This window comes from Lepidochelys kempii, chromosome 9 (genome assembly GCF_965140285.1).
Source record: "Lepidochelys kempii isolate rLepKem1 chromosome 9, rLepKem1.hap1, whole genome shotgun sequence".
Lineage (NCBI taxonomy): Eukaryota > Metazoa > Chordata > Testudines > Cheloniidae > Lepidochelys > Lepidochelys kempii.
In genome coordinates, this window is record NC_136388.1 from 80,234,448 (window position 1) to 80,259,933 (window position 25,486).

The following is a 25,486-nucleotide window of genomic DNA, read 5'->3' on the forward strand; positions in this document are numbered from 1 at the left end:
ACAGAGAAGCACGAGGACATGTGTACCCCCAATGGGTACTGATGGCTGAAAAGACTCCCATCTTTACCATACAATGTGCATGCACACCATGGAATGGGCATATGTACAAAAGATTAGTGCAACTTTTACTCCTGGGGTAATTCTGCACCAAAAAAAAAAAAAAATTCTGTGCACAATATTTTAAAATTCTGCATTTTTTGTCAACATAATGAAATATAATCTAGCTAGTTTCAATTATTTTGTTAATTTATTTAAACTACTATGGATGGAGAATGGGAGTGGGGAGCATTGGAGGAAATCACCAAACCCCCTTTGTCTAATAGTAATGTAGCTAGTATTGACCCTTTACTTCTAATTATTAGTCAACAAATATATTTAGCCACACGCTCAGCGCTGCATCATAGGCAACTGAAGAGCAAGTGAGGGCTGGGATCTCAAACTCACAGTTTATACTGGCTACTGACCATCTCCAAAAGGTCAGTAGAAAAGAGTTCATGGAGCACATTTTGATAGGAAATTTTTTCAGTCCAAAAATTCAGTTCTAATCACTAAAGCACCATAAGCATTTATAAGGCCACACTGTCCTTTACAGTAAGTCTCCTTTACACCACTTTGGCCTTAAAATTTTTACACCTGTTTTATACTCCTGGGGGAATTCACTAAGAACAATGGGAACAATTCATTAAGCAGGCAGGCTGCTACTTTCTCCTCTGCCTGAGGGAACAGAGCCTGCCTCCTGCTTACCTCTTCAGAAATACCCCAAAGCCCTGCCCCTCAAGCATGCTGCAATAGCAAGCTGGACAGAGTGTCTCTCTCTCTCACACACAAACACACAACTACCCAGGGCCCCCCCCCCCATCCCCACTCAGGTGATGATTTATGTCTCTACCGGCTGCTCTGGGTGCCCAAACCGACCTGTCTGCACTGCCAGGGAGTGGGCACATGACCGCTCTTGCGGCTTCCCCGTCAGAAGTCACTGACGCGGAATTCCCCCAGGAGTAAACTTTAACGTTCTTAGGTTTTTAAGGAACTCTCAAGGAAAAATTAATTCCATAATTCAGAACTGCATGGCTATACACCAACACCAATAAGTGTCCTAAAAACACTGAGAAGGGAAAACATTTAGAAAAATTGTTAGGGTTAGAGAACAACCACTTAGGCCTCATGCCTTTATCTCCCTAAGGTGCAATCACACAATTCTCCAGCTCTTAGACAGGGTCCAGGTCTACAGCACCATGCTTCCCCAGCAGGCCCAACCAGTTTTTCCATTTGGGAGCTTATGACCAGTGAATTACAGTGACCCAAAACAGCCTTCTTCAAACAGTCTATGTTTTTATCTTAACAGTAGGAACAAAAGAACAAATAACAGGTGCGGAAAATGAGGCAGTTATCTGTAGTATTATTTATAGATATAATCTCTTTTGGGCTACCTGTAAAATATTCTTCTGTCTGAATAATCAAAGGGGTTAAAGGAACCAAGCAGGGAAGACAAAACAATGACACAGATAAAGAGTCTTGAAGAAACAATAGGGAAGCTGTTTACTGGGGAATAATGCCTATCTGGCTCCGTCCATGTTTAGAATAGTTTACTCTTCCCAAGTCTGAGACCAGGTCTAAACTGAAAAGTTACGTCAACTCAGCTATATTGCTCAGGGTTGTGAAAAATCCACACCCTTGAGTGATGTAATTAAGCCAGCCTAGCCCCCCACTATAGCCAGTGCTAGGCTGATAGAAGAATTATGCCTTTGATCTAGCTACTTCCTCTCGGGGAGATAGACAACTATAGTGACAGGAGAGCCCCTCCTCTTGCTGTAGTGATTGTCTACACTGAAGTGCTACAGTACCACAACTGCAGCACTGCAGCTATGCCACTATATCATTTCAAGTGTAGACTAGCCCTAAACCTATGTTCAAAGGGAACCCTAAATCTTAATATGCTGGGCTCAGGAAGGTCGGCTGCCCACTGATGCAAAGGAACACACAGAGACAACATCTGTCTTATAAGCAGGACAGTCTGCTTCTCCCAGCAAGAGATGAGGGGTTACCTTCTCTAAAGGGAACATACAAATACCTGCAAGGAAAGATTAAGGTATAGATAAGGGTAAATAAGCATGTAAGACTATTTGAGTAGTGCTGTTTCTGTGTTACTGCAAACGTAGACTGTCACAGGTTCCTGAAAGGAAAAACTTACAGGTGCTAAACCTAGTTGGGCTTGTTGTGTTAACATGGCTGGGAAATGGGGGCCACAGCCCAGAGATCCAGTCTAAAGTGGCTGGAGTACATGGTTCCACCCAAAGTAAGGTGCAGGAAGCCACGCCTGTAATATGACAAATAGGGACAAAAAGGGGCCTAAGGTATGGTGTGCCCTGTAACCATGACAATAAGAGAAAAGAATTTGTAAAAGAACAAAAAAGTCTCCACACATCTACCTTACTTCCTAGGCAGGCCTATCTTCCCTCACATTGCAAACCCCTGGGGGCCTGGGTCTCAGTCTGTTCCCCAAAAGTAACTACCCCAGAGAGAGAGAGAGATCCCTTTTTATCCCATCAGTTATTTATTCTCTCTTCCTGTGCTATTTTTAGCCCAGTTAGTCCAAAACCAGTTTGGTGGGTTCCACAGGAGACCAAGTCAATCTCCTCCAGGCAAATGCTCTCCCCCATTGTCTCGTAATAACCCCCAAGTGTTTGTTGAGGGAGGTCATATCTTGGATTGTTATTTTCACATTTCTGCTTGTTTTTCCAACAGCTTGCTATTAAATTAAACCAATATATTCACAGTAAACCCCTTACAACAGACGAACATATTGTTCTCAGAAATTATTACAAAGCAACTCCAAATCAGTCACACCAAGTATCAAAATATTATTCATAACCTTTAGTTTCGTTATTCCTTGGAAAATTTAAATTACAATCTTTCCTTGTAAAACACTTTCCTCCCTCCACCATGTGCACATTGGGATGTGCCCTTGTAGGGTCCACATGAACAACAGGAATCTGAGCATTGTAAAAGAGCTTTAAAGGATGTCTTGACAGAATAGTTACACATTTACAGAGTTACTTGAACTTTGCAAACTTAGAGAAGAAAAAATAAAAGGAGGCTAAATTTTGAGCCAATCAATCTAGAAATGAGGGTTTGGTTTGAATTGTTAGGATGTGACTCTTATTTATCCTTTAAGTACTATAAGTTACTGGAGAAATTTACCCTAATTAATACATATATCACACACAAATTTCCATTCCAAACAGGAGTATTTCAATGTTTTGTTAGTTAGGTTTTTAGAAACACACACTTGTTGTTTATTAACATCGTACATCCAAGGCATATCCCCCATCTTGTGTGTACGCTGTTATTTCATTATGGAAACTCCTTAGGTTCAGCAAAGTTCATTTCCTCTGGTATATTTGCAGTAAAATACTATGTCAGGTATTTAATAGCTACTTTCCAGTATACAAAATGGGTACTATTATCCAGTTTTCTACCTGGGACAGGAGTTTAACTGGGGCTTAAATATGCCATCTCAGTCTACCCAGACCTGAAGTAAAGGACATACCAAAAAATAAGAGAATAGAAAGATTAAAGAGATATGTTATTATCAATGGGCCATATCATCAGCTGATGTAAATCAGTGTAACTCCACTAACCGCAATGGAGTTATACCTGTTTACACCAGCTAACAATATGGCCTGAAGTCTTCAGCAAAGAACAACATTTCTCAAGTTTAAACTTTGTATTTCTGATGTACATTATGTGGCCCAAAATAAGAAGCGGTAGAATAGTACAGGTCCAAGTTTTAAAATCTTTCCAACTCATCCCCTTCCCAAGTATTTTTTTAAAATAAGTATTTTTCTCCATCTTTACTTGATTACATAAATTGAAATGTCACTTTTTTTTTTTTTTGCTGTTTAATGGTATCATGCCTAATTTCTGGATCCCTGGAAAATAACCCTAATCCTTTCACCGGTGTGAATCTGGTCATACATGAGTAAGCAGAAATTCATAAACTTGGGAGCAGTCTTAAAAGTTTAAGGTTTTGAAGTGGAAGGGGAGCATACAAGTTAAAAATCATTAACCACCAAATAAAGACATTTTGTTTTAACAAGTATTTTAAGTAATTTGTTTAAACCAAATATCAGAGGCTTAACCTAATTAAATTCTATGAGAAACATTTATGCAATATTTTAAACCACTAGAAACTGCATCCTTTTCCTTAATCCCCATACAGGGTATGTCTATACTACAGCTGGGAGTGTGCTTCCCAATGTGGGCACAAAGACATGCACGAACTCTGCTCAAGTGAGACCACTAGAAACAGTCGGTTGGCCACAGTGGCAGCTCAGAATACCCACCCAAGTGCATACTCAGGGGGGTGGTAAAGATTGTACTCTGGCAGCTAGCTTTAACTCTCACCTCTGCCACTGTGGCCACACTGTTATTTTTAGCGCGCTAAAAATAGCTGTGCTAGTGTGCCTCTGTCTACCTGTGCTGAGAAGCACCCTCCCAACTGCAGTGGCTTCTACTTAAAAACAATATAACAAAAAAAACGGTAATATAAAATGTAGAGCTATACTCTAAAAATATAATCCCTGAATAAAAAAGGATCCTTCCTTGCTTATTATCTCTCTCTCTCTGCTATTACTATCCTGTAAAGTGAGAGTTTCCGTCTCTCTTCACAAATTCTAGGCTTACCAAAACATAGCAGTCACTGTAAGGATGACATTTTACACAGCATAACTAGAACTGGAAGCAACTGGATTTACTCAAAATTTAGAACCAGGTTTAAAATAATAATGAAATACCCATGAGAATTATTATGCTACTACTCCTTACCTCCACATTTAGACTTTAAAAAAAAACAAACACAACTTAACTGCACAGGTCAAGTTTGCTCTCAAAAGATATTTTTTACTAAAAAATAAAGTACTACCCATATGATAATGTCATTGCGCTCTCTTTCTCTCTCTCTCACACACACACACGCACAAAACGTGCTTTAATATCTTTAATTCATTCATACTTTCCTGATTCCACAATATCCTTAATGTTATGCTTTTTAACACCAACATACCTAACCTACCACAAATAAATCTCACAGGTTTCTCTAGAGACTAGTTATTGCTTTAACTAATTAAAACAATACATTGAAAACAGAAAGCCAGGTTGGCATGAATTCAAAACTAATTTAAAAACATATCAACTAGACAGGCCACTTTAAAAACAAACACTGTCACTGCTGCTAGCATACTCACTTCTGTTGTGTCTCTAACGAAAGCAGCTCAGTCGTAATCCATGTTGGCTAGCTGTATTGTCTATTCACAAGGATTGCTTTCTGCCAGACTAAGTGTGTCAAGGCTTCCTAGTCTTTGGCCACTGGTGGATGTGTTATGAAAGCTCCTTCTACTAAAACACGCCCACTTCCGTGACTCACCCAGGAGTTTTGTGTCTTTATTTACTTTTTTATGTCAACTCTTGGTGGGAAACTGTTAGCTAGGGGAATTCAGCTGTGTCATTCCTCTTGCATGGCAACAGAAAATGTACTGTGTGTGACCTAATGATCACTATTATCTTTGAATGAATAATTATGAAGTAGTAATTATAAATTTGTTTTAAAATAGCTCCAGTTAACTTCCAACTAATTTAAAACTAAATCACATACAGAATTCTCTCTCTTTGATAAGTCATGGACTCAGTGATAGAGAAGACACTGCAGTGGAAGAGGTTTTGTCTGTCCCCCACTAGCCCTCTTCCTCAGTTTCTACCAAGCCATAACCAGCACCAGTAGGACCCATCACATATCTTCCATCTCTCTTGGGATAAAGACACAATTAATCCTGACAAGCTGACTTATTACCAAGTAGTGTGCAAAGCACTGGGCATCTCCAGAAGGGTGTGTACAAAGGAATTCTTCCACTTCCTTAGCCCACAAACAGTTACAGAACCTTTTCACAGTGACTACTTCAGCCTAATGGCTCAAGACAACTCTCTATGCCACAAATTCCCACTACTGCCAAGAGAAAAACAAAAGATGTGCGTGGCAGCAGATCCCATAGTTTTTCCTCCGCTATATCTGCACACAGGGATCCCCTATGGAGCTAGACTCAGCCTGTGCAGACAGAGATCTCTCGCTGCAGTGGCCTCCACATCCCATCCTACATACCCATTTGTACAGCAGAACTGCACCTATTCCACTGCCATGAGAACCACCACAGGTGTAGCAACAAATTCAGCCCCACATCTACATGCACAAAGCTCGCAAATTTGGGGGAAACATAATATGTCTCTGCAGTAGCTGGCTAGTCACCCACATTTGGTTCAGCATATTTTCTGCCCTAATAGTCAGGAGAGGAAAGTGATTGTGTAAATACTTTGTTTTCCCAACATTTCTGACTGATTTTCAGCATTTTATAAGCTTTGTTTGACACACTTTCACTTTCTTGCTCAGTATTAATTCATAATTTGAAAATTTGAGAGAAGAGACTACAGTATAGCCAAAGCAATACTCAGAAAGAGTCCCATCAGCAAAAATGCTGACATCTGATTAAAAACATTAGCAGTCCAAACACATTGATTTCTGCGAGGAAAAAAACAGTATATTCCAAAACTAATGGAAACAGAGAATTACATTAAGAACTCACTTTTTCATCTAGCATTATTTACAAATCTTGGAAGTTTTTAACATGCCTGATTCAGAGATCCTAAACTGGAAAAAAAAATGCTTCCAGAAATCTTATCCAGCACCCTGTTTCAACACAAAGGGAGCAAGAACATCTCAGAAAGGAAAAGCAACACTACTATTACAGACCATATGGAAACAGCGTCTTCTCACTGGAAGAGACTGGAACTCTATAATAAATAAATGGAATGCTTGGTGACCCAAGATATGCTGCTATACAAAAGGCTTTTATTTCCTTATGTTGTTTACCAGTATTTACTGTTAACATTAAGATGTTTAATTATTGCCAAATCATGTTTAATAGTTTAAGTGAGACTTTATCTAAAAGAATACTTAGTATTTATGAGCGCTGTTTGAATCTTTTTTATTTCAAGAACAGTTCTGAATACTTTCTGCCAAGTCTTTTTCAATCAGTCCTACAAAGTACTGAGCCAGAACGCTGCAGCGCATCTCCTCAGCAACACAGGATACTGCGAGTATGTCACACCTGTCCTCTGCTCTCTACTCTAGTTTCCCATAGAATTTAGAATCAAGTTCAAGGGGTCTTGGTCCTTATCTCCAAAGTGCTGCATGGGCTGGGCCCAGGATATCTAAAAGACCATCTAAAGCTCCAGGACGAAGACCATAGACAACTACATTCCTCTGGCACAATGGAACTCTCAATATGAAGAATAAAGCTTGTCTGTGTGGGAGACCAAACTTTTTCTGGGGACAGTCTGAGACTGTTGAATGAACTCTCCCAAGAACTAAGGGCTGTCACAAACTTACCACTTTCTGCTCCAAGTGCAAGGTCCATTTCTTTAACGTTGCCTTTTCTAACACAGAGCAACAGGTAGTTGTTGTTTTTTTAAAATAGATATAAAAAACCAAGACACCCCACGGCACACACTTCTCCCCGGGGAGAGGATTAAAGAACAAACACATGACAGATGCCTAGTCACACTGCTTAATGCACTACTATAAGGTGCACAGATTCTATGGTGATTAGCACAGTAAAAGAACTAAACAGAATAGCTAGGCAGAAAAATGTATGTACTTTCTTTAGAGAATCTCTACAAATTGATCTCTCTCTCTCTCTCTCTCTCTCTTTCTTTCCCTCTTCCCCACTATATGAAGCTTGGAGGGGGCACTATTGTATGTATTCCGGTACCTCTCACAATGTGCAAAGTGCTGTCTGAAAAAACAGAAAGATACAATCCCTGTCCCAAAGACCTTACAATCTAAGGGCTTAATTCTCAAAATACTCAAGCACATTAACAACTTCACTACATACTGACTCCAGTTTAGTAACTTGAAATGTTGACATGAAATGTTGTTTTCTCCTACAGTACTGTATTTATTTTGGGTGGGAAAGTCACACTGACTTTCACTGGGACTTGTGCTCTTAAGTCACATAGGCACTTTTTAAATCCCTACTCTTTATTCCTAATTCTCATAGGCTGTAGTCAATAAATAAATAAAATTAAAAAATGATGGGTTCAGGGGACTGAAAGTGCAATAGGGAGCCTTTCACTTTTAGATTTTCTTTTAATAAAAACCATTACTTAGTTTACCATGCCTGTTCAGTTGCCTGCAAGAGGTGAGTTTATGGTACTTATCCAGTTTCTAGTGACTACATCACATCACAAAAGATATCATCACAATTGGCTTCCTTGTTGGCAATCTGTTCAGATACCCCAAGGAATGAAAGGGCCAAGGAAACTGATGTACCCTCTAATCCCAAGAACATATTTCCTTTCTTAACACAAAGTCAGGGCTAGGATACATTGACAGAATGGTCAGAGAGAAGCTTGCACTGCTATTGCCCATGCTGCACCTCTCTAGTATTTTTTACGAACACTAAATTCACTTTAGAGGAAGAACAAAATCTAATAAAATAATTAAAATGAAAGGGGGGAATCCTTTGTGTTTTATTTGAGGCAAGTGTTATATAGTGTATATCTTTCTCTGTGGCCATCTTTCATCAATTTAAAATGGTTTTGGAAAGGCTGTTTCTAAAAACATAGATAGGTTATCCTCAATACTCTATTTCCATATACAATACTTGTCCTTTTCTTAAAATACAATACTAGCTGTCACCTACGGCCCCCAACTAAAACCTCTCCAGCGCATCATCAAGGATCTACAACCTATCCTGAAGGACGAGCCCTTACTCTCACACACCTTGGGAGACAGGCCAGTCCTCGCTTACAGACAGCCCCCCACCTGAAGGAAATACTCACCAGCAACTACACACCACACAACAAAAACACTAACCCAGAAACCAAACCCTGCAACAAACCCCACTGCCAACTCTGTCCGCATATCTATTCAAGGGACACCATCACAGGACTGAACCACCTCAGCTACACCATCAGGGGCTCATTCACCTGCACATCTACCAATGTGATATATGCCATCATGTGCCAGCAATGCCCCTCTGCCATGCACATTGGCCAAACTAGACAGTCTCTACGCAAAAGAATAAATGGACACAAATCTGACATCAAAAATTATAACATTCAAAAACCAGTAGGAGACCACTTCAATCTCTCTGGTCACTCAATAACAGACTTAAAAGTGGCAATTCTTCAACAAAAAAACTTCAAAAACAGACTCCAACAAGAAACTGCAGAACTGGAATTAATTTGCAAACTGGACACCATCAAATTAGGCCTGAATAAAGACTGGAGTAGATGGGTCTTTACAAAAACGAATTTCCCCATACTAATTTTCCCCTACTGTTACTCACACCTTCTTGTCAACTGTTTGAAATGGGCCACCTCATTACCACTACAAAAGTGATTTTTCCTCCCTTGGTATGCTACTGTTAATTGAATTGTCTCGTTAGACTGACCCCCAACTTGGTAAGACTATTCCCATCTTTTCATGTACTGTGTATATACCTGCTACTGTATTTTCCACTCCATGCATCTGATGACGTGGGTTCTGGCCCATGAAAGTTTATGCCCAAATAAATTTGTTAGTCTGTAAGGTACCACAAGGATTCCTCGTTGTTTTTGCTAAATGACAGAATTCCCCTTCCGTTAACTAGAGTGAAAACACTTGTGAATGGAAAGAACAAAACCTTGCTGGTTTAGTCATGCATTTCCTGCTTTCCCATGTGACCTGTAAAATGGAATCTTAAGTTTAACAGTAAGAAACTTCCACAAGTCTTGAACATTTTACCAAGATCCTGTTTTATTTCTGTTGAAAAATCTTAATTGCTTTACATCAGAGGTGTACTTTTAGTGTTTTCAACTTCTGGGGAAAATATTTCAGAAAGGTCAAGAGGCCACAATAAATAGCTTTGTGGCAGATTCTCTGTTCTGTTCAGCTTCCTTTGTGACATGCAGGTGTTGCACAGGAAGCAAAAACCATCCGCAAATTCCTTGCTGAGATTCCCGTCATGCAGGGCCAACATAACTGGCTTCTTTGCCTCCCTCCCCGAAGCTTCTGGTGGAAAGGAAAATGCTGTGGGCAGGAATGGAAAATGTTTTCTGCCTATCCCCAGCTAGCACATAATCCCTATAGGACTGTTCCCAACTGTCACAAGTTAGTGCAGCCCCCAAGCTGTTGTAACCTCACCTGAAGCAAAGAATAAGAAAGCAGAAACAAAAGCTCTTTGAGATGTGTTGTCCATATGTATTTTATTCCTCTCTCAGTGCATGTGTGTCCCATGTGCTTGCGATCAGATCTTTTGGACAGTAATGTCTGTTGGGGCCACACATTAGCTCTGAGTCTCCTCATGTTCCCATATCAAGGGCATAAAGTGTGGAGTGGCTCAATCACCACTCAGATTCTTTGCCAACACAGAGTCCAGATTTTATAGTACTCTACTAGCAGGGAACATCTGTTTGGACAACACATTCTGAAGAATTCCAGTTACTGCAAGATAAGTAACTTTTCCTTTCTTCTTCAAGTGCTTGAATTAATATATATACATTCCACTCTTGGAGGCTCAGCCCCCAGCCCTGGAACGCCAGGTGGGAGATGTGGCCCCCAGCCCCGGAGCACCGGGCAGGCAGGTAGCATGGCTGCCAGTGCCAGGTGGATGGTGCGGACCCCAATCCCAGAGCGCCGGGCGGGCAGGCAGGGGATGCAGCCCCAGCCCCGGAGCACCAGGCAGGCGGGCAGGCAGCCTGGGGTGCACAAGCACTGGCTCTACCCCCCGGAGTCCCTGGCCACACTAGCCCTAGCCCCCCACTAGCCCTAGCCCCAGCCCGGAGCTCCAGCCACAGAGGAAGACCTGCAGAGCACCGGGAAGCAGGAGGGGGTTGGGGGCGGAGCATGGGCGGGGCCACACAGTGCAGTTTGGGGAGGCTCAGCCTCCCCTTGCCTTTATTATCTGCCGCCCATGGACTGAACCCCATGTGGCTGCTTTGCTGATGTCTAAAATGGGTATGCTTCACAAGGAAATCAGAGAAGGTGCTTATGCACTAGTAGAATGAACCCTAGTCTGAGCTGGCAAATCTAAACTAGCTCTGTCGTTACAAGCCTTGATGCAATCAGAAACCCATTTTGACAGCCTTTGAGCTGATATCAGCTAACCCCTTATTCTTTCAGAAAAATCCTACTAATTAATTTGCGGAAGCCCTGAAAGGCACAACTAATTCTCCAGTCCCAGACAGTTCCTCCTTAGAAATTTCCTCTGACTGTTCAGTTTCACATGCTGGCAGTTGAGAAACTGCAGGTTCATGATGAATAGGAAAGAAGAATTTCATCCTAGGTGGTGGTATACATATGTGATGACTCAGGTGATAGGGACTGAGAGATTCCAACTAGGCCACCTTCGGATGTTATAGAGGTAAGGGGCCTGAGGGCCCAGGACAGGATACCAGCAGGGGCGGCAGGTTTGTATACTTTTTTGTGGTGCCCAGAACCCGCCCTTGCCCAAACTCTGCCCCCCCATCTCCGCCCTCCACTTGCCCAAGGCTCTGGGAGGGAGTTTGGGTGGGGGAGGAGGTCTGGGGTGCAGGCCCTAGGCTGGGGCATGGGATTGGGGTGCAGGGTGCAGGCTCTGGGAGGGAGTTTGGGGTGGGAGGGGGTGTGGAGGGAGGGGCTCAGGGCGAGAGTAGGAGTGTGGAGGGTGAGGGCTCTGTCTGGGGCTGGGGGATTTGGGGTGTTAAGAGAGGCTCAGGGCTGCGGTAGAGGGTTGGAGTGGAGGGGGATGAGGGCTCTGTTTGGGGCTGGAGATGAGGGGTTTGTGGTGTTGGAGGGGGCTCAGGGGAGATGAGGGCTCTGACTGGGACTGGGGATAAGGGGTTTGGGGTGCTGGAGGAGCTCAGGGCTCGGGCAGAGGGTTAGGGTGCAGGAGGATGAGGGCTCTGGCTGGGACTGGGGATAAGGTGTTTGGGGTGTTGGAGGGGCTCAAGGCTAGGGTAAAGGGTTGAGGGTGTGTGTGGGGGGGTGAAAGCTCTGGCTGGGGCAGGGCTGAGGATGAGTTTGGGGTGCAGGCAGACTGCTTTGGGACAGGGGCCAGAGAGGAGGACTCCCCCCAACCCTTTCCCTAGCAGCAGAAAGCTCTGGGGGAGGAGCCCCCCTTTCCCACCGCCAAGCAGCACATTCATCCCCACCACTGTCACTGCACGAGTTCCTAGGGCCCCTCTCAGGTCCAGGAATCTCCCTTACCTCCCCTGTGGTGGGTGCCAGGGGGTGCTGCGTGCACACCCTCTCCTCCTGCTGTCCCTCAATGTAGCCTCACTGTGGGTGAGGGATGGGGCTGCCTCCTTGCCCAGAATGGTGACTGAGGGCGGGCGGGGCCCCCTGTGCTGGTGGAGGGTCCCGCCAGAAAAGGGAAGGGTCTGAAGTGGAAGGGCAGGCTCAGAGTCAGTCTGCCCTGGCAGTGAAGTTGGGGGGCACTAGGACCCTGCGACAGCAGTTGCTGCAGGGGGGCAGCATGGAGCTGCTCAGAAGAGACAGCCAGGGAAGGAAGAGGCAACCAGGGACGCTCTGCTCCGGGGCCGGGGAGGCATGTGGGGGGCAGCAACTGGGGGCTGGGGGAGATGGGGCAGGGGGGGCGGCAGATGGGCCGTTGGGACACCCGGCAGCAAATATTGGTGGAACTGGGCCCCTGGGCTCTGAATATTGCAGGTGCTAAGGCACCACGTGGAGATATAACTCGCCACCCCTGGATACCAGGGCGTATGTCTACCCTCATGTTTCCTATAAAATCTGGACTGAAACAAGTTCTTGATTCTGCTTTCAACCCATAAAATTCCTAGGAAGGCCATAAGGAAATAAGTAGGGGATCCCTGTCCATTATGTTGCACTCAGAAGACAAAAAGAATGAGCATTCCAAGGCTGAGGGAGGGGCTACCAAAACCAGAATGTTCAATTATAAGGGGAGGTGGTGGTCTTGGGGAGACACCCATTGCTGATGTGACTGTGGGTATTACTACCATCAAAGGAATGTTAAGTTCTGTAAATAGTAAAACTAATGAATCCTACACTCACAAGAGTGCCCCGGAACAGAAGTGGGATTTGTGCAGGGGAGTCAGCTGTACCTGGATCTGAAGCTGGTAACAAAGAGCAGTCTAACAAAGACATCTGTAAATGAGCCTCCCCATCTTTTAAAGGCCTTTTAGAACAAGATTTACAGATTGAACATTTGCTGGGGATATGAGACTTCCCAGTACTGCTGCCTCGCAAGAGACACAATACTTAAAACCAGGTGACCTGGGGTAGATGTTTGTAAGCCCCTGTACTGGGAAAAAATTCCAGCGTGGGAAAGAAGATTAAAACTTCCCAAACAATTAAAGAAAAGGAGGACTTGTGGCACCTTAGAGACTAACCAATTTATTAGAGCATAAGCTTTCGTGAGCTACAGCTCTTATGCTCTAATAAATTGGTTAGTCTCTAAGGTGCCACAAGTCCTCCTTTTCTTTTTGCGAATACAGACTAACACGGCTGTTACTCTGAAACCAAACAATTAAAGTTTATCAAAAATCTGCCAACAGGCAACTCACCCTAACATCAACGTACAACAACTAGTATAATCAGCATTGAGATGCAGACACTAGAAAGCTCAGGGTTTGTCTTCATGTACAACGCTACAGTGGTGCAGCTGCACCGCTGTTGCACTTTAGTGAAGATGCTTCTCCAATCGGCATAGTTAATCTATCTCCCCAAGAGGCAGTAGCTGTGTCAACAAGAGAAGCCCTCCTGTCGACATAGCACTGTCCACATGGGGTGTTAGGTCAGCATAACAACATCACTCAGAGGTGTGGATTTTTCACACCCCTGGAGCAATCCAGTTATACTGTGATAAATGAAGTGGGGGGATAGCTCCCTTTGATGGACACCCAGCCAGACAGTTAGCTGTAAAATCCCTCTCAGTAGCTGTTCTCTACTTGCTATATCTGTAAAGGGTTAAAAAAACCCAGGTACAGAAACAAAAAAGTGGGCATCTGACCAAAAGAGCCAATGGGAAGGCTAGAACTTTTTAAAATGGGGAAATAAACTTTCCCTTTGTCTGTTGTTCTGTGGGCTGGAGGGACAGAGCAGCCATGCTATAAGCAGCTTTAAGTCAGGTCTGATCATAAATCACCAGATCATACCTAGAACTACTTATCTGAACTCTAAATGTGTAAGTAGATCAGAATGTTTAGCTAGATGCAATCAGGATTAATTCTGTTTATTTTTAAGGCTTGTGGATCTCCTCTGTGCTAACCCCAGATGCTTTTGTTTGCTTGTAACCTTTGAGCTGAACCCCAAGAAAGCTATTTTGGGTGCTTAATTTTTGTAATTGTTTCTTTTAAGATGGAACAAACAGCCTAAGTTCCAGATGTATTTTCTTTCTTTTTGTTTCTAATAAAATTTACCTTTTTTCAGAACAGGATTGGATTTTTGGTGTCCTAAAAGGTTTGTGCATGTTGTTTGATTAGTTGATAGCCACAGCTAATTTTCTTTGTTTTCTTTCTCAGCTCTTCCGGGTGTGGGGGGGGAAGGGCTTGAGGGTACCCCACAAGGAGGAATTCCCAAGTGCTCCTTCCTGGGTTCAAAGGGGGTTTTTTGCATTTGGGTGGTGGCAGCGTTTATCAAGCCAAGGTCAGAAAAAAGCTGTAACCTTGGGAGTTTAATACAAGCCTGGAGTGGCATGTATTAATTTTTAGAATCCTTGCATGCCCCTATCTTCTGCACTTGAAGTGGCAGAGTGGGGATTCAGCCTTGACATATATCGATATAGGTTTGTAGTGTAGACCTGGCTTCAGTCTCTCAGCTATGGGTGATGGAAAGGAAGAAAAGTGGTTGGGCAGTTCCATCTTTATGCCTCAATACAGGAGCACAAGAACACTCCAGGTGCACATGCGGGCCCCAAAGAGCCTCCTGGCCAAAAGATTGATTAAATGCACACCAGGATTAGATTATTATATTGCACACACATATAGATTAGACATAGACAAGTGTTAAAAAAAGAACATTAAACAGATAACTGATATACATAATGAACTTCAACTGATGATCAAAAATCCGAAACCTTAATTGACCTGCATTTCTCACACTGGTTGCTTACCAGTTAAGTCGACAGGACTCACTTGAGAGAGATCGCTGATAGAATTTCCATGAAGTTTCACTCCTCTCCCTCTGCAGAGATTATTAGAATTATTAGCGATTTTGTGTGTCAATACCTCTGAAAAAAGTGTATCAATATCATTATAGTTTATTTAATAGGAATTTAAAATTATTTCTGCTAGAATTATCAAAATTCAGTTGCAGTACAATATATTGGCCCAAATTAAAAGAAGTCAAATAGAAGCGGTGTAATTAACAAGCACTTAACCCAAACAAATCTGCTTGTTCAGCTGAAGACCACAGTCCCTACCAATTATGTAATACCAATTAGGACAGCATTTGTAATAACAGGTTTCAGAGTAACAGCCGTGTTAGTCTGTATTCACAAAAAGAAAAGGAGTACTTGTGGCACCTTAGAGACTAACCAATTTATTTGAGCATGAGCTTTCGTGAGCTACAGCTCACTTCATCGGATGCATACCGTGGAAACTGCAGCAGACTTTATATATACACAGAGAATATGAAACAATACCTCCTCCCACCCCAGGACCCACAGGACAGTGGGGTGGGAGGAGGTATTGTTTCATATTCTCTGTGTATATATAAAGTCTGCTGCAGTTTCCACAGTATGCATCCGATGAAGTGAGCTATAGCTCACGAAAGCTCATGCTCAAATAAATTGGTTAGTCTCTAAGGTGCCACAAGTACTCCTTTTCATTTGTAATAAATGCCTGCAAGTTTTATACACAAATACAAAATGTATCACATCTGCACACAAATTACAGTCGTAAATGATACTTTTAAAAAAAAATAACGTATATAGCATTTGTACAGCAATAGGATATTATTCCAAGAATGTGGCACAGTTTCTCTCCAATGTATCATTTGTAAAAGTTGATTTTTATAGTTTTGAAGTCCCTCATGATAGCATCTAAAAATTATGTTGTAAAGTCAAATTCATCTGGAATTTGGTCTCTCCCTCTTGTTTTTTTTAAATGTTTGTGTCATTTTAAATAAATAAATAAATAAATAAAAGGACAGAGACACAGAGAAAGGGGAAACACAGAGGCCAGTGCAGGGATAAAGATGGGCAAAGAATGGAAAAAAAATTATATTTTTTTTCAGAAGCATGAGCAAAATTCATTAAACTATTTGACCCGCTCTAGTGATGGCTTAATACCAAGAAAAATACTACTTCAAATCAGGGATGTCACAAATCCATTTTTTTTGCTATTTGATCAAACAGCAACTAGTAACTATTTCTATTTGTTAGATACTAAACATAAATAAATACATGATCTAATGAGATTTCACCCAGCAGTAAAATATGCCAGACTAATATCCTGGATATTTCTCTCTCACTGTCAAACACTGCACACATGCATGCATGGTCACCAGAGCCCAAAATGCTTCCACAGAGATTATCCATAGAGGGAGTAATAACCCACTACAATGCTGAGAATTTGAAATTCAAACTAATTTTCTGAGTTTATGATTTTTGATGTGGGAATATGCACTTGGTCTAGTTTCCATCAGCTGAAATGGGAATGTAATTTGGATTAACGTATTTTGAATAAGTGACAGTACAGATTCAGTCAAATCCTTCCAAACTGCCTTGATTTTCACATAATCAAGCAATACATCTTGATACGTCGTTCACCATCAGTCCAGTATGAAACAGAAGGTTATTTTCATACATTGATTAAGTTATGGCAAAGCCAAGGAAGCCTGAATCAATGTTTACTTTGTTGAATGTTTTCTCAAGCTATAAATTTCAATTCCGATGCGTATTTGTGTCAGTTTCTCAAATGCCAAATAATGCAACATACCTTTAACTAGAGTTCACAATCTCAGGGGAATTGTTGATCATAGCTGAAATTTCTGTAGCTGCAGCAATGTCAAGGAATGCTTTCTGCCATGTTTGGCTAGTAGATAACAACCAGTTGTGACCTTGCTACCACAATCCATCCCTTTGTCAGCTAAAGACTTAACTACTGCAAAACTCTATGTGAGCATAAGTTTTAAATCAACCTAGAAACTTAAGACGGTGCAGGTGGCAGCTTTTTTTTTTTTTTTTTATTTTTAAGGTATGCCTACAATTGGATCTGGAAGTATAATTCTCAGCTCAAGGAAACATAATTGTGATGGGGGAATAGTAGGGGGGAGGATAAAAACACGAATGTCTTGGCAGCACAGGCAGAAAGGAATCCTACCCATACAGTTCCTGGGCTCATTGAGCTAGTCAGATCTGGGCACATACTTGGTGCGGCAACTTATCAACCTCTACTACTGTCTATCAGCAAAGTAGCAAGCTAGCTTGAGCATGTCTCCTCAAGATGGGACTAACTCCTCCAGCTCCAACTGTAGGACATACCCTAAGTCAGAGGTCCCCAAACTGTGGGGCATGCCCCACTAGGGGGGCACAGAGGGGCCCGGGCCAACCCCCATGGTGGGGGGAGCGCCATCCAGCCCTGCCCCACCCCAAGCTCTGCTCTGGCCCAGCCCTGAGTCACAGCCCCCAGCCCCACACCTGGCCCTGGCCCCACTCTTGGCCCTGGCTGCGGCTCCACTCCTGGCCCTGCCCCAGCCTTGGCCCCTGGCTGTGGCTCCATTCCCAGCCCCCGCCCTAGACCCACCGCCAGCTGCATCCCCAGCCTCGGTCCCGTTACCCCTGTCTGTGTCCACCCTGCCTCTGCCCACGCCAAGCCCTGGCTCAAGGGGGGGCACCCTGAAAAATTTGGGGAACACTGCCTTAAGTGGTGTATCCTAGCAGAAGCACGTGACACCAGTGCACTACACTGGATACCTATTGGTTTCTAGGAGGAATTTAAATTTTTGTTTTTGACCTATAAAGTCTTAAATGGCTTAGGCCCTTCTACATGAGACACCATATAATGTTCAAGGGTCAGGTGAGTCAAAGGGCAGTCCAGATCAGCGGTCCGAGTTCACACAAGTGGTCCAATAGGCAGGTGATCTAATCTAAGGGAAATGTACAGCAAGATAACTGGCAGGGTCAGGCGGGGTGGAATCAAGCAGGGTCCAAGTAAAAAGTAGTGGGCAATTGTTTGTTGCTCAGACAAGACCAGAAAGGAAGCAGGAAGTTTATACTGTATATGGTCACCAATCAATCAGGGTCAATATCATGTGACCAATTAGGTAGGAGGTTGCAGAACCCTAGAAGCTGGCCCACTCACATCTGTAAATTCCTTGAAAATTGGATGAGTCAGCATGGCATGATGCCCAAAGCTGCTTCCCAAGAGCCCACTGGGTTCTGTGCTATTGAAGTCCTCAAATCGTGGTTTAAAAACTTCAAGGAGCAGAGAATCCTCCAGCAAGTGACCCGTGCCCCATGCTACAGAGGAAGGCGAAAAACCTCCAGGGCCTCTTCCAATCTGCCCTAGAGGAAAATTCCTTCCTGACCCCAAATATGGCGATCAGCTAAACCCTGAGCATATGGGCAAGATTCACCAGCCAGATACTACAGAAAATTCTTTCCTGGGTAACTCAGATCCCACCCCATCTAACATCCCATCCCAGGCCATTAGGCCTATTTACCATGAATATTTAAAGATCAATTACCAAAATCATGTTATCCCACCATACCATCTCCTCCATAAACTTATCGAGTTTAATCTTAAAGCCAGATAGATCTTTTGCCCCCACTGCTTCCCTTGGAAGGCTATTCCAAAACTTCACTCCTCTGATGGTTAGAAACCTTCATCTAATTTCAAGTCTAAACTTCCCAATGACCAGTTTATATCCATTTGTTCCATTTGTTCTTGTGTCCACATTGGTACTGAGCTTAAATAATTCCTCTCCCTCTCCGGTATTTATCCCTCTGATATATTTATAGAGAGCAATCATATCTCCACTTTGGTGTGGAAGCAGGCCCCATGGCCTGTTCGAGTAGGTGCTGCTTCAGATGAAAGTCACAAGCCACTTGTGTCAATTTCTTGAACAATCTGCAGATCACACCATGCTCTTTAACATGGCCATAGCCAAGATGGAGCAAGCACTGCGTGTGTGGAATTGCTATTGGGGATCACTCCCCCACAAGAAGGACAATGTTTAAACCCTGGTCAGGGCATCACTGAGGAAAACTAAACTTATACAACTAACAATAATCTAACTAACACTAAGGATACTACTAACTATATACAACAAGAGAATACTAAACAAATTGAAAAGTTGTGAGGTTAAGACCTCACTAAGCTCCAACTCCAGCCTGAGGAAGGTTAGGGATGAACTTCTACAGCTCCGGTACACTGAGCATGCACAAGCCTAAGTGGAATACATGGCTGCATCTACTCGAAGAAGAATCAGGAAGTCTGAGTTCTACTTGCTGCTCTGTCATCCAACTGTTCAGTGCACTATCTTGAGAAAATCATTTGCTCTCCCTGCATCTAAGTTTCTCCATGTGTAATGTAAATCCCCACCCCATCCAGCTCCACTCAAAATGCTGATGCTGGGATCATCCTCCTAGCTCATCACTCTAACCTTATCACCTCCAACACTTTGCATCCCTCCATTGGCTTCCTCTGTCCCACTGCATCAAATACCATCCTTTTGTCTTCACCTTTAAGTCCCTTAATTATTTTATTCCAAGCTATCAGTATTTTATCCGAGCAACCCATCATCTATGCCCCAATCAATGATGACAGCTGTTGATCACCTCTGTTTCTGCTTCTCCCTCAAGCACCTTTATGCTTGAGAACTCCCCATCAAATCCAAAAAGCCACCACCTTGTCTTCCTTCAAATCTCTGCTTAAAACTTAGCTCTGGTGTGAGGACTACAGAACACTGCTATCTGGAAATGACTAGGCAAGCAGTGAGCTGCGTACTGTTTATTAAGAACAGTGTATTCATTTTACTTTTTATAATGTCCTCCTATCTTTTACCCACCCCTTTTCTGTTTCTTCTACCTGTTGCATCTCGTCACTAGCCCAGTCTGTGAACTCTCTGGAGTAGGGATTTTTAAAATGTATTTGTTGTAATGTACATAGCACAATAGAGCCCTAGTCTTTGATAGCGAAATCTAGGTGCTATTGTATTTCAAATAACTATAACAGTAATTCTGATAACAGTCAAGTCCCTTTTGTGCCACAATACCTACAAGCAGTCAACCAGTGATTTATGGCTGGACTAAAGGGCACTTATGAAAGTTGAGATTTACGTAATTACAAAACAAAACAAAAATGTAGGTGTATATATGTTTATCTTTTATTATCTCCCTCTCCTGTGACCTGTCCATGACTTGTACTAAAAATACCCCTGATTAAATCTTAGCTGGTAGCTTGCTGTTCTGGGGGCCCCCAGCGGGACCAACTGCTTTGGGGGACTCCAGCTGGGGGGGGGGAAACACTCCTGCGGGGCGGGGCCAAGCCACTGCTCTGGCTGGGGGGCATTAATTAATTAATCTGGGTGGGAGGCAGGCTACTGTTCTGAGGGAAGGGCCAGTGGTACCAGTGGGTGTTCTGGCTGCCCCCAGGGCCGCTGCTCTGGCTGCCATTGGGCCTCCCCTGCTGCTCTGGCCACCCCTGGGGCCACTGCTGGGGGCTGTCAAGCCGCGCCTGCTCCCACCATCCCAGACCAGTTGCCTGGGACCGCCTGAGCAGCAGCCGGTGCAGCTGGCCCAGGGGCAGCTCTAGCAGTGACCAGTGCAACTGGCTGCGGGGCTACCTGAGCAGATGGCTGCGGAGCCGCTCCATTAGTGGCTGGTGTGGCTGTCCCTGGGGCCAGCTGCTTGGGTGACCCTGGGATCAGCCACACTGGCTCTTGCAGAAGTCACGGAGGTTGCAGAAATTCAAGAATCTGTGACCTCCGTGACAGACACAGAGCCCTAATCATGACTATCTCCATGTTTGTACAGTCCAAGAGGGCCCAGCTCCCTATCAAAGCTTCTACATAGTTCTTTAATATAGATATACAATTTAAAAAAAAAACATTATAGTAAAAGTATGCTAAGGTGACAAAGTCAAGCACTCAACAGTTAGGAAGTGCCAGAATTAAATTTGCCCATTCACTCTTAACTTAGCCTTGTGTGGTATTTCTTATACTATGCACCCTGGTGCCTCTAAGAAAGCTGAGAGCACAAGAGAGAAAGTCTCCCTGCACTCATTCCTGTGCCTGGTGCTACAGCAGTCCCCAGCAGCTGGGATGAGCAATTACAGGTGAAGTCCTGTTCAGCCCCTGCAGCCTTGCACTAGAACATGCTAGGTACAGACAATATCTTCAGAGAATTTAAGCTGCCAAACTCTAATAAGTTTCTGCTGAGCACATGTGAAAAAGAGGCTCACAACTTGGCAAGATTTAGGTCGATTTTCACAGGAACAACCAAAGGCACATCCCTCACCCCAGTCACTTCCTGCCAAATTTCAAGTCCCTTCTCCAAAGGATGGAAACATCAGAGCTTCTCAATTAAACAGTTGTGCTTTTTTTTTTTTTTAAATTGGCAAAATAATGTATTTACCATTTGGGCTATTAGGGAAAAGGTTATAAGCCAGTGAAAACAAGAAAATAAAATGGACAATGTCAGGCAATCTTAACTCTAGGCCAGGGGTGGCCAACCTGAGCCTGAGAAGGAGCCAGAATTTATCAATGTACCAAAGAGCCACAGTAATATGTCAGCAAGCCCACTTCGGCTGCCCCCATCCCACCTCCTCCCACCCTCCGGCAGCCCCACCAATCAGCGCCTCCCCCTCCCTCCCCACACCTCCCAATCAGCTGTTTTGTGGTGTGCAGGAGGCTCTGGGGGGGTGGGGGGGAAGGGGAGGAGTGAGGGCACGGCAGGCTCAAGGGAGGGGGCGGGAAGGGGTGGGGTGGGGTGGGGTGGAGTGGGGGCCGGGCCTGTGGCAGAGCAGTGAGCACCCCCCAGCACATTGGAAAGTTGGCACCTGTAGCTCCAGTCCCGGAGTCGGTGCCTATACAAGGAGCCGCATATTAACTTCTGAAGAGCCGCATGTGGCTCTGGAGCCACAGGTTGGCCACCCCTGCTCTAGGCGATGCTATCAGATACACACATAAAACTAAATACCGCTCTCCGGTAATCAGGGTGTTAATGGCCAAATGCACAATCTGACAGCACTTGCAAAGAATTTTTACTTTTCAAAAAGTAAATTTTGAAAGTTTAACCATTGCCAGACAGGTAACTATTTACTGCAATTGTGTTTTGATTTTATTACTGAAATAATATGAGAATTTACAGGGATTCTTTTGGTGATTTATAGCTGAAGGGTTTGCTATCTAGCTTTATACCCTTGCAAAATTATTTTAACTTCAGAAGCAATCAACAAGGTTTCATACAAATTCAAGTTATCTACATTCTTGCTTCTCTAAAGCACCTGAGCCATCTCTTTGTGCTCTTTCAGTATTAAAACTTGCATCCCCTGCTTAATTAATATCAAAATTGTATACAATGCTGCTTAGACTACCTCTTGTATATTTCCACTATTCAAAGACAAATGGAAATGCAAGTTAAATATATGCTTCCAGGAGAGACAATGGTGAAATACATTAGACTAGACATTCAGATTTCATTGTAAGTCGCAAATTACAATAATTAAAACACTTATAAAGAATTTATTGGACTCCGACACATTGTTAAAATGTGACCTACTGGACAAATGTGTCTGCAGCACACATACACAAGTGAGAACTACATGGAATTACTAAGGAATGGATATTGGGGAGGGAGGTAGTTTAGTAGTCCTCCACTTAGTTTTTCAGTATCTCACATTATGTACATTATGTATAGCTGTTTTAAAATCAATAACATTTATCAAAAGGTTTCAGAGTAGCAGCCATGTTAGTCTGTATTCACAAAAAGAAAAGGAGTACTTGTGGCACCTTAGAGAAAATTGGTTAGTCTTTAAGGTGCCACAAGTACTCCTTTTCTTTTTATTGATCAAAAGAAATATCATCTGTAAGTAAACAAAAGCATGGAGAAGTAAAAATGTTCAACAAAATCTTCCTATTTTAAATACCGCCAGAATTTGAGCTCAGTGTAAACCTTTCTAGTTTTTAGCGAAGGAAATACAACCCTTATGTCCCCTTCTCCATCAGTCCCTAAACATGCCAAGTATACCCCACCTACAAGTAATACTGTTTAGGCCAACAAGACAAACAGATCAATATCAAGGAATTACTCTCTTTGTTAGCGATTATATAGCAAGCGAGGATGTATAATAATTCCTTGATATTGATCTGTTTTTGTGTTTTCCTTTTGGTAAAATTAGCTGCATGTGATTTCCATCAAAATCATCATTACAAAGTTTACAGATCTGAAGAGACATAAAACACACATACAATATGTGGCTGAAACAATGGCTGAATTCTTGATCATACAAAAATTATAGGGCTTAATTAACCTCTGTGGTAACTCACTGACATAATCTATACATTTCATTTGCGAGGCATACACAAAATACTAATAAGATCAGAGGGGAAAAGGAGGAATGAGAGCTGCAGTATTTTAACTTGTACAGTTTAGCCTCTCTTATGTACTTTGCTGTAAAATGGTTTGATTCCAGTATATATAATTCCATCATGGCTCAACATTCCATGTCTGAAGACATTTCTAATTCCTATATTTATGTAATATAGCCCACCTAGTATTGAATAAAAGATTCTTTTTTTCCCCTCAATGATATTGCTAAGTGACAGTGACTTGAGACACCAATTAATACTGATCAAATGAATAGTCTGCCCCATCTGGGCCAATTCAAAGTTTAAGACCATTGCACAGATAAATATTAAAAACATGGATACAACAACATAAAAGAGTAGAAGATTTAATGTTTACTCATATAAAAATTATCACACCTGCCCATATCTCACATTGCATTTTCTAAAAACATCCATTACAGTTGAACCTCAAAGATACGAAAGTCAGAGTTACAGACTGACCAGTCAACCGGACACCTTGTAGGAAGGGAAGTAATCAATCAGACTGCACTGGAGATGAAAAACCCAGCAAATGCTGAACTGCAACCTTTTTCTTTCTGAGGCCCCCCCACTCCAACATACTATAAAAACACGAGGCCCCAGCAGAGGGGCCTCAGGGCTTTAAGCCCTTTGGGACTTCAGCCACGCAGGCGGGAGGGGGCTCCAGAATTCAGCCACAGGGAGGTTGGGGGCTGCAGCTGCGGGGGAGGGTACCAGGGTTCTGGTGTCAGCGGGGGCTCAAGGCTTCTGACCCTCGGGAACACCGGGGCTCAGGGCTTTAGACCTGGGGAGGGTGCTGGGACTCAGTATTTCAGCTCCGTGGCTCCGTTCCTGGATTCAGCCCCCTGGGGGGTGCCGGGGCTTGGGGCTTCAGGCCTGTGGCTACATTCCTGGTTTCAGCCCCATGGCTCCGTTCCTGGAGTCAGCCCCATCGGAGACGCTGGGGCTCAGTGCTTTAGCTACGGGGGGGAGGGGGAATGCCACTTTCAGCCCCAGTGCTCCCCCAACCCCGTAGCTAAAGCCCTGAGCCCTGTGCCCCTGCCCCACTGAAACTGGGAGCAGAGCCACGGGGAGCCCTGAGCCCCATCTCACCCCACAGGGCTGACGCCAGGAATGGACCTGTGGGGCTGAAGCCCCTAGCCCCAGCACACTCCCCCAGGTCTAAAGACCTGAGCCCTGGTGCTCCTGCAGATCAGAAGCCCTGAGGCCCCCACTCGAAGCCCTGGAGCCAATCACACATATGAACCTGGGAAAAATGCTCAAAGTTGCACCTTTTAGAGATAGCTATGAGGGCAAATCCTGTGGTAGTGATTTGCCTAAGGAGTCTACACCATAAATAGGTGCTGGAATGCATAGAGAAAGGAGTATATTATGTATTTTATCCCATGGCTAATACCATCACTTTATATTTTGTGTATAATATATGACAAATGTATTTTTGTATGGTTTAGACAGCACAGAATCATAAACATGTATCTTTTACCATACTAGATTATAATATATATGGGGTTTGGGGGTTTGTTTGTTTGGTTTTGGTTTTTTTTGGTGGGAGGGGGCGGCGAAGTAGATCAGGATTTTTTTTGGAGAGTAGCTTGACAGATTGGAACATGTGTGTGTTGTAGTACAATCACCAATCCAGTCCTGCTTGTTAAATAGGACATCACTAGTTTATATAAATCAGAGTAAGAACAAAGTTCAGTGTGAATCTTGTTTTAATATTTCTTCCCTTCTACTTACCATAAATAAAAATAAAATTAAAAATGTCCAACTGCCATAACTGCTGACTCATCGTTCTTCTGAAATGCATAACCTTCAGCACATTTTTCTACTTATAATAATTTTCAGCTGTAGAAGTCTGTACAAGGAAAATCATGCCATATT

At 43.3% G+C, this 25,486-nt stretch overlaps 1 protein-coding gene across 8 annotated transcripts in view; it reads right to left on the minus strand.

Moving 5' to 3' along the window:
• Window positions 1–25,486, minus strand: part of ZC3H12B (zinc finger CCCH-type containing 12B) — a 100,903-nt gene that overhangs the window by 20,871 nt on the left and 54,546 nt on the right. For 4 of the 8 annotated variants that reach the window (XM_073361022.2, XM_073361013.2, XM_073361023.2 and 1 more), the window contains exon 1: window positions 5,247–5,442. The exons of 2 other annotated variants lie outside the window; for them this stretch is intronic. The gene's annotated coding sequence lies outside the window, so the exon portion shown is untranslated. Of the gene's footprint in view, window positions 1–5,246; window positions 5,443–15,164; window positions 15,236–25,486 lie in introns of those variants that run through there. 2 more of the 8 variants (XM_073361026.2, XM_073361015.2) reach the window with 1 other exon arrangement.